This window comes from Pongo pygmaeus, chromosome Y, assembly GCF_028885625.2.
Source record: "Pongo pygmaeus isolate AG05252 chromosome Y, NHGRI_mPonPyg2-v2.0_pri, whole genome shotgun sequence".
Lineage (NCBI taxonomy): Eukaryota > Metazoa > Chordata > Mammalia > Primates > Hominidae > Pongo > Pongo pygmaeus.
In genome coordinates, this window is record NC_072397.2 from 32046566 (window position 1) to 32054394 (window position 7829).

The 7829-nt window shown below is 35.9% G+C and overlaps 1 pseudogene; it reads right to left on the reverse strand.

The window, feature by feature from the left end:
• Window positions 1–7138: 7138 nt before the first annotated feature.
• LOC129025742 (testis-specific XK-related protein, Y-linked-like) lies at window positions 7139–7622 on the reverse strand (annotated as a pseudogene).
• Between the last annotated feature and the right edge of the window lie 207 nt (window positions 7623–7829).

Consider the following 7829-nt stretch of genomic DNA (forward strand, 5'->3'; position numbering starts at 1 on the left):
ACCCTCTAAAACTATTTTTTGTGGTCTGTATTCTTTATCATGTATGGCCACTTAACCTTTGTTCTGTCGCCCTTTTGGTCACTTACTGTCCTTGACAAATTTTAAAAAGAAAAAAAGGAGGAAAATAAAGAAAAGAAAAGATAAACCGCCCAGACTTTGCATATGGACTCTGAGGAACTCTAGTGTTTAGCCCAAAGTCAGGGAAAAGTGAAAAGCTTTGGGGTCTTCTCTGTGCATGCATCCAAAAATGGACATACTTATATCCTTCTAAATATACCAGTAGGAGTCTGGGAATGTTGGTTCATATCCGTAATCCCACCAAATTGGAAGGCTTAGGAGAACAAAGCACTTGGCAAGATCTCTTCTATTAAAAAAAAAAAAAAAAAAAAACAAAAATAAGCTGGTTGTGGTGGCCCAAGCCTGTACTGTGAGACGCTGAAGTGGAAGGATAGGTGGAGTCCAGAGAGGTGAAATGCTCAGGAGGCTGAGGTGGCAAGATCATTTGAACCCAAGGAGGTTGAGGCTGCAGTGGACCATGATCATGCCACAGGACTCCAACGTGGGCCACAGGGCAAGCTCTGTCTCTATTGAAAACACAATCCCAAATGAGCAACAAAAAACAGAGTTTTTCCAAAGCTGATTTTGCACATCAATTTTCTTCCCAACCCTCTTCCTTGCAGTCATTTTATCTGTGTACTGCTTGACCTGACTCTTATTCCTTGCTACAGGTGGCTCTGACTAGTATATTTCCTGTCCACAAATGCCTCCTGGGAGTCACCTTCTGCCCACAAGAAAGCTCTGAGGTGGGCTAAAGGAAAGCCTCTGAGCTAATAATCTCCAAGGGAACCTCAGACATTTTAAATCACACAACCACAATTATTTGAGATAAGCTGTCTATTTTCCCCACATGAATCAAAATCTGCATCTAGAATTTAATCTTCTTCACAGTTGCCATGAAGCCATGGAGTGGGTGATGATGGTCAGTTACAATGCCACATACTGTCTTGCCCAAACTTAGAGGTCAGGTCTTTCTTCATTAACACTCCCCATAGTTACATTAGATTCCAGAGCTCCAAAAATCAAGTCTGAGGCTTTTTTTCTCATCCTTATATCTCTTCACTTTTAACCTAATGAACTTTAATGACAACATAAAATAGAAAGTTGGTTAAATTTACCTTGCTTGTTAATGTTCAGAGAGGTTTTTTTGAGATGGAGTTTCACTCTCTTACCCAGGCTAGACTGCAGTGGTGGGATCCCGGCTCCCTGCAGCCTCTGCCTTCCAGGTTCAAGGGAGTCTCTTGTCTCAGCCTCCTGAGTAGCTGGGATTACAGGAATGCACCCCCATGCCTGCCTAACATTCTCATTTTTAGCAAAGAGGGGTTTCACCATGTTGGCCAGGCTGGTGTCAACTTCTTGACCTCAAGTCATCCACCTGCCTCAGCCTCCCAAAGTGCTGGGATTACAGGCATGAGCCATCGTGCCCAGACTGATTTTTAAGATTTCATTTGAGGCTGCTTCCATCATTATCATGAGATCCATTCTGTCTTTCATATAATAAGAAATAGTTGATAAATATACATATTTGTTAGAACTTTTAAGTGATATAACTATTATTTTACAAATTATTAAGAGTTCAGTTAATTCATTTCACCACAGTATAAGAGTTGTTACAAATAATTAAGTTCCATCTTGGGCCAGTTTAATCTCACAGTCTCTAACTAAAGTATTTGAGTGTAAAAATTAACTCTATAATTAGACTACGTAATGTACAGCTCATATATTATTATTACATTAGTGGTGTTTCACATAACTAAATGTAAGGGTGATATTTTACGACACTATCATATTCATCTTGTAGAGTTATGCCCTCCTAAGAAGACAGAATTACACTGGGTAGGTGTAGGCATATCACCAGGGAGTTCAAAACATACTCCTCAGATTTCATTGGGAAATGAAAAGTGAAATGTTATGACTGTTTTGGAAATATAGCCTTAGCCAATAAGGAGATGGCTTGTATCTTCTATGATAAAAAGAATGATAAATAATGAATAACTTGAGATTTTCCCACATTTGTTTCCTGTATTGAGTTTTAAATAATAAAACATCTAAATAACTGTAATAATAAATTTAAGTAATAAAACTATTTAAACAAATTTTAAATATTAACCATTATATTTATTTATATGAATTAAATGGTCAGTGTACATTTCTTTATTTATGTAACTTCAACAGGCTCTCAAGTATAGGAGAGAATAGGGACTTTCACACCTCTAAATGTCTTATAGCTAGGATGGACAGAAATGGAAGGAGTAAAAAAATAACATAAGCTTATCTGCCACACAACTAAAATCTTGTTTCATAACTAATCTAAAAACTTAGTATTCAAAAATTTACTACTGAAATTACAAAGTTGTATTATTTATTATAATATTAAACACTTATAGAGAGGTAATTATATCTCAGAATTTTAGCTTAAAATGGTGGATATAACAGTAAATAACAGTGAAATGGCTCCTCACTTCATAAAGTAACAGTTAATTGTAAAGCACAAAGGAAGAATAGAAAGAAAAAGAAAAGAGATGTGTTTCATTTGTTGAAAAGAAGAATAGTTCTAGAACTTGAATTAAAAATAAATTGAATATGGTAACACAGAAGCAGGAAGTAAATTAAGATGTTGATACTATCATTTAGGGAACAATGAATGATGACCTCAACTGGAATGTATGAACAGCAACAAGAAAAAAAATTTGTAAGTGGGAGATAATAAAAAAGTTATTATAGATAAAATATGAAAGATACAAGTGAAAATAATGTATTTGGAATATTTTTATGTTACATAGATGATGTATTTTTAGACAAAAAAATGATGGAAGAGAGAGGCATGTAGAAAGTGTAAAGAAGTTCAGGGGAAGTTTTCAATTTTGCTATCTTAATCTTGGGGTGCTCATAAGAAAAAAAAGCACAATATGGGAATCCAGAGGTCATATCACCAGTTGAATTCCTTAGAACTTCAGGTTTAAAACGTTAGAGGCTTTTGTCTCAAAACAACATCAATAAAAAGCCAGGTGTGGTGGTGTGCATCTGTGTTCTCAGCTACTGAGGAGACCAATGCAGGAAAATTGCTTGAGCCCAGGAATTTGAGGCTGTAGTCGGTCAAGGTCTCACTACTGCACTCCAGGCTGGGTGGCAGAACACTTTCTTAAAAAAAGGAAAGAAAGGAAAAAGGGAAGGGAAAAGGGAAAGAAGAAAGGGAAGAAGAAAGAGGTATTCTGTATAGTTACATTAGTGGTCTAATGAACAGACATGTATGAGATAAAATGCAATAAAAGGCATTGACAATGAAATAGAGAAATCAGAGGAAAGTTGAGTCACGTAATCCAAAGAAACAAAGTATTTCAGGAATGAGGGTGTGAATCAATTTTACAGATACAAATGACTGTATGAGTAATATGCAACAGATAAGTGAAATATGGGATTTTAGTGACAAGTATAATATATGATTCTAAAAAACAGGGTAAACGCCTGAAGAAAGGAGGGTTAAGAGAAGTAAAATTAAACCTTGTCATGGCAAACTCTTTCCATGAGTCTTGCTATCATGGAAAATAAACAATTGAGTTGACAGTGCCATATCTAGGACTAAGACAAGCAGCATGTAGATCTAGTAAAGAAAATTATCAAGCCAGGTGTGTTGTCTCACAAATGTAATTCCAGCACTTTGGGAGGCTGACGGGACAGATCACTTGAGGTCAGTTCGAGACCAGCCTTGGCAACATGGTGGAACCCCATCACAATTAAAAATTCTAAAATTAGCCAAGTGTGGTAGTGCATGCCTGTAATGTCAGATATTCAGCCGACTGAGGCAGGAGAATCACTTGAATCTGGGAGTCCAAGGTTGCAGTGAGCTGAGATTGTGCCAGAGACTCCAGCTCAAAAAAAATCAACTAAAATAAAAGACAAAGAAAAGAAAATGATCCTGCACATAGAGTGAATAAGTAATAGTACAAGCAGACAATAAATAATAAGTAAATCATTGTTTTAAGAAGCTGTGAAATCCAAAGCAAAGGTGAAGTGGGTCATCCATAGGAGTGGAAAAAATATTCTCAAATCTACATGAGCTTTATTTTTGGTGGTGATTTCTGATGAGAAATAAACACAAAAGAAAGTGTGACTAAGAAAGTTGTCACCACTGCTTTGGTAGAAAAAAAAGGAGAAGAAACAACAACAACAACGAAATAATGGAAATTACATAATATTAAGCTTTAGTGTCCTTCATCCCTTCCCATGGTGTTTGTTTCCCCAAGAAATAACAGAAGCCAAATAGTCAAAATAGAAGAAAACATTTGCATATATTACTGTCTATATCTATTAAGCCAAGTTTATTTTAACTATAATTCGTTCTTTTAACATTTTTATTTTAAAGTCACAAATGTAAATATTTATGGGACACAAAGTTATTTTATAATGCATGTATATATTGCAAAATAATTAAATTGGGCTAGTTACCACATCCATCACCTCACATAGTTATCATTTCTTTCTTTGTGATAAGAATATATGAATTCTACCATTTAAACAATCTTTTTTTTGAGATAGGGTTTTGCTCTTTTTCCCCAGACTTGAGCGCAGTGGTGCAACCTCAGTTCATTTCAACCACCGCCTGAGTTCAAGTTATTCTCTTGCCTCAGCCACTCTAGTAGCTGGGACGACATGCACATACCACCAAACCTGGCTATTTCTTATATTTTCAGTAGAGATGGTGTTTAATTGTTTTGGCCAGGCTGGTCCCAAACTCCTGGCCTCTAGTGATCCTCCCACCATGGCCACCAAAAGTGCTGGGATTTCAGACATGAGCCACCATGCCTGCCCTTTTTTTTCTGTTAAGCAATTTTGAAGTTGACATTTACTAACTGTGGTCACCATTCTGTGCAATGGATCACCAGAACTTTTTCCTATCTCACTGAAATTTGTTACCCTTTGACAAACACCTCCCATTTCTCCACCCACTCCAATCACCACCCCATACTCCAATCTCTGACTACTTTTTGTGTGTTTTTATACAGAGTCAGGGCCTTGCTGCATTGCCCAGGCTGGAGTACAGTGGCACAGCTGTGGCTCACTGTGGCCTCAAACTTCTGACCTCAAGTGATCCAACCACCACATCCTCCCAAAGTGCTGGAGATACAGGCATGAACCACATCTGGCATATTCACTGTTTGAAGGAGTTCAACTTTTTTGATTTTACATATAATTGTGATCATTCTGTACTTGTCATTCTGTGCCTCTCTTATTACACTGAACATAATGTCTTCCAATTCCATTCATTTGGTCACAGATAAATAACAGAACTTCCTCCTTTTTTAAGGCTGTCTTGTATAACTCATTGTGTATATGTGCCACAATTTATATGTTGATCTGTTGATGAGCACTTGGGTTGTGTATTTGGCTATTATGAATAACGCTGAGATGAATATAGGAGTGTAGATATCTTTTTGACATGCTAATTTTATATCCCTTGAGTACATATTCTGAAGTTGAGTAGCTGGATCATGTGGTAATTCTATTTTTAATTTAATTTAATTTTTGAAACCTCAATTCTATGACCCCAAAGCACAGGCTACAAAAGCACAACAGAAAACAAGTGGATCACATTACATCAAACTAAAATGTTTCTGCACAGAAAAGGAAAAAGGGAAACAAATATTAGTGTGAAGAGACAACCCAAACACTTGGAGAAATTATCTGCAAACCATATATATGATAAAGGGTGAATAATAAATACATAAAAGGAACTCAAGCCGTTTAACAACAAGAACAAAAAATTAAGCCTATTACATATGGTCAAATGACCTGAACTTACATTTCTCAAAGGAAGACATACAACTAGCCAACAACTCTATATTTAATATTGATTTACTGACTGATTGATTTCAGATAGATTCTCACTCTGTCATCCAAGCTGGAGTGCAGTGGTGTGATCTCAGCTCACTGAGTCTTCCACCCACTGGTTTCCAGCAGTTCTGCCTCAGCCTCCTTAGTGGTTGGGATTACAAGTAGCTACTTTGCCTGGCTAATTTCTGAACAACTGTATATTTAAAGATGCTCAATACCACCAATCATCAGGGAAATACAAATTAAAAACAACAATGAGCCCTCCTCTCACACATATTGGAATGGCTTTTATTATCAAGATGAAAGATGACAAGTGTTTTTGAGAATGTAGAGCACAGAGAATCCTTGTGCACTGTTGGTAGGAATGTAAATTTCTATTTTAAATTATCAACCTGAGGATTTCTTTTAATAGGACAGGTTTTGTGCTTTAAGATGCATTAGCATGAGTTGTTTTCTGTTGGTCAAAGTTTAATGAGAAACACTTTAGTTAACCTTAAATTCATATAAATAGGATCATGCTCATAAGACTTCTGTTTCAGGTTCTTCTTAAGTACAGAATGAAAACTGTGGTAAGTACTATTTCTGAAAAGAAAATGTTCACTGATAATGTATATACTAGATTACAAACACTTGTTAAATTAAAGGCATAGGTACCAAAAATGTACTAGGTGAAAAATGCACTATGATTATTTTCTCTGCTCAGTTTTTGGACCCAGATGGATTTTTGATTTTGTTTTGTTTAATAAGTTGTACAATTATATTTAAGAAAACAAAAATTACTAATGCATAGTCACAGGAGAAAGATCAATCTTATTGGAAACTACTTCCAAGACTTTGCTGTTTATAATTTTTATGAGTATGTTTATAGAGTCACATTCAGCCTCTTTACTCTTTGTTCTGTGAAAGTATATATGGATATTTTATGGATATTGCATACTTTTTTGTTGAAAATATCCAACACTTCTCCATGAGTGATAGTAATTCCTCAGCTACTTATTTTTATTTTTTATGTTTTGTGTAAATATTCTCCAGATGTTTACACAATATCGCAGTACTTCTGGATGATTTTCAGTATGTCCTGGCAACACTTTGCCTGACCACCTTGGTTGCAGATACTGACAGAAGAGGAGCATAAACCCAATGGCTAATAGGTAGATTATGATGAGCTACATGGCAATTAATGAGTCACAAGACTTCAGTAAAATTTTCCCTCCAAAGAACCTAAATACAAATATTATTATCACATTTTCTAAAAACTGAAAGCTACAGTGTAGGATTCTATGGCCCACCTCTGTCTCTTGTCAATTATTTCCTCATTTGACAGCTGCAGTTTTACTGCCGACCAGCAGGAGAAGTTGATGGCAGCGAATACTAGCATGATAAAGATAAACATCTGTACTGTACCGACCATGCTGGAATTATTTTCTGTGTTGCTAGGAAGATGAGCTCCACTTTTCCAAAACTCCAGCCATGGTGCCAACAATAATACAGAATATATGATTAATAGTAAGGGTAAGCTCCTCTATCACAGAGATGCAGGGAAAAGTGCCAGAGTCACTACACATGAGATAATCACCAAGGAATACCATATCATGACATAGATGAATTTTATTGCCTGTAGCTTAATGTCAGCAAAGTTGTTGCTGGTGTGGATGGCCAGTATATTGCAGTGAATGGCCCCATACACAACTGGTAAGAGGAAACACGTCATCAGCAATACTATTAAACATCAAAATGTTAGAGAATAATTTTCATTAGTAATGGCCACTTTCTCTTTTAAACTTACCATGTTAAGATATGTTCCTCCCTACCCACTTTCTTCAGAAAATAATTTACTTAAGAAAAAGAAAAAAGTTATTGTTAACTTTACATTATGAGGGATTTATGCGTGCAAAACCTATATTATACCTAGGAAAAACAAATAATAACTGAATACATAC